The sequence below is a fragment of the Engystomops pustulosus genome, unplaced genomic scaffold (assembly GCF_040894005.1).
Source record: "Engystomops pustulosus unplaced genomic scaffold, aEngPut4.maternal MAT_SCAFFOLD_445, whole genome shotgun sequence".
Lineage (NCBI taxonomy): Eukaryota > Metazoa > Chordata > Amphibia > Anura > Leptodactylidae > Engystomops > Engystomops pustulosus.
The window spans coordinates 62,501-64,607 of NW_027285324.1; the positions used below are offsets into that span (position 1 = coordinate 62,501).

Genomic DNA, 2,107 nt, shown 5'->3' on the forward strand with positions numbered 1-2,107 from the left:
CTCCGGTCTCCCGTACGCCACATGTCCCACGCTCGCCGCACGAGCGGGGATTCGGCGCTGGGCTCTTCCCTCTTCACTCGCCGTTACTGGGGGAATCGTGGTTACTTTCTTTTCCTCCGCTTAATAATATGCTTAAATTCAGCGGGTAGTCACGTCTGATCTGAGGTCTAAGGGGTGGGTGGTGCGGAGGGAAGAGGCGAGGGTAGCGTAGCCGCCACCCCCCACCATCCGCCCCCCTTTCACCTGCATCCCTCCGTCCCTTCTCACCTCTCCTTACCCGGCAACGAAGCTTCACCTTTCGGGGGAACACGAGCGGAGCGAGATCCCAAGGACGAGAAGCAGTCCAAGCCTACGGGCAAGCGCAGACAGCCTCGCGCAGGGAACACCGCCGGCCGCGAACGTGTCCGTCCGTGGTCGCCGTCGGTCCGAGCAGGGGCGCCGGCGGCAGGTGTCGACCGTGCGCGCCGGACCCCTTGGAGAGGGTCTCGAAGGAGAGAGTCTGACTTTAGGGGGACGAAGGAGCGAACACGGCGTGGGTAGCCGTGAAAGCCCCTGCGACTGAACCCCAGCGGCGCTCGCCCTCGACGGGGCGGCGATCGATGAGAAGCGACCCTCAGACAGGCGTAGCCCCGGGAGTAACCCGGGGCCGCAAGGTGCGTTCGAAGTGTCGATGATCAATGTGCCCTGCAATTCACATTAATTCTCGTAGCTAGCTACGTTCTTCATCGACGCGCGAGCCGAGTGATCCACCGCTAAGAGTGGCTCGTTTTCACACGCTGGTTTTTACAGACGGCCAGCTCGTCCTCGTCAGATGTACGGCACCGCTACATTCGTGTGCACACGGCCGAAGCCGAGCGGACGTTGTCCAAGGAGCGACGCCTGGGAGAAGAGCCTCCGCGGCACACCGCCTGGGGCGGGTGCGGGAGCCCAGTCCCCTGCGCGCCGCTCGTGGGGGACCGGGGGCCGCCACTGGAACGCAGCTCACCCGGCGGAGGCGCGTCTGGCGACAAGCCCCATCGACCTTCGGCAAAGACCGGCGTGGTCGACCCGACAGCGGGGGAGAGGAGGAAGACAGGCGCTGCACCTGTGGAGAGAGGCAGAGGGTCCTCGCGCGCCGAACCCTACCATTCTCCAGGCGCTACGCCGCCTTCCCTCGCCCCCTCATCGAGGACCATCCGCCAGCCACACCGCTCTTCGTTGGGTAACACGGCGCCGCCAGCCGATCTTCACGCGACGTCGGGGAGAGGAGAGTACGGTCTCCCGGGCACCCCGCGCGTCGCTTCCTCCGTCGGGCCCCCGTCCTCTGCCATCGCCCAGGGAGTCGCGCTGGTCTGGAGAGAGCGCGAGGGTGCAGGCTTCCGGACGCCCGCCTCCCTCTTCGATCCCTCGACAGGCGACTCGCCACCAGGACGGAGTCAACCCCGCGATTGTCTCGGTGCCTTGCCACGCAACCGCCCCTTCTCCTCACCGCGCCCACCGAGACGAAGGCAAGAGGGGAAGCCGGAGTTTTTCTCCACTCGACCACCGTACGATCGAGCGGGGATCCGGACGGGGGAGAGCCGGCGTCGACGACCCCGCACTGGGAAGGAGGCGACCGCACCATGGGGGAAGGAGAGGTAGCTAATCTCCCTTCCTCCCAGGGCATCGCTCCGACGGCCCCCTGGCCGGGATCGAAGTGCTCTCGCCCCGCAAGGGCATCAGAGTCGGGCCGGAGAGATTCAGCGGAGGTGGGGAGAAGCCAGGGGAAGGACCCGCTGGCTCTGCCGGCGGGAAGGACCCGCTGGCTCTGCCGGCTCGCCCACCTCCATCTCTGCCGCTGAGTTGCTCGCTCAACGCTGCTGATGCTGTCGACGTCTCCGCTCGTCGCCGCCAAGCTTCGTGCCCGGACGGGAGAGGGTTTGTCGATGCATTCGACGGTAATGATCCTTCCGCAGGTTCACCTACGGAAACCTTGTTACGACTTTTACTTCCTCTAGATAGTACAGTTCGGTCGTCTTCTCGGGCAACACCGCAGAGGAGCTCCGAGGAGTCCCCCCGCGGGGCCGATCCGAGGACCTCACTAAACCATCCAATCGGTAGTAGCGACGGGCGGTGTGTACAAAGGGCA

The 2,107-nt window shown here is 65.4% G+C and overlaps 2 non-coding genes across 2 annotated transcripts in view; both read right to left on the reverse strand.

Moving 5' to 3' along the window:
* LOC140111400 (28S ribosomal RNA) overlaps nt 1–169 on the reverse strand; it is a 4,355-nt gene extending 4,186 nt beyond the window's left edge. Inside the window, exon 1 of the ribosomal RNA XR_011851964.1 lies at nt 1–169. This exon is cut by the window's left edge and continues 4,186 nt beyond it. This is a non-coding gene — a ribosomal RNA (28S ribosomal RNA).
* A 438-nt stretch (nt 170–607) lies between these two features.
* On the reverse strand, nt 608–761 carry LOC140111402 (5.8S ribosomal RNA). Its single transcript, XR_011851965.1, has one exon. It is a non-coding gene; the product is annotated as a 5.8S ribosomal RNA (ribosomal RNA).
* Nucleotides 762–2,107: the final 1,346 nt, after the last annotated feature.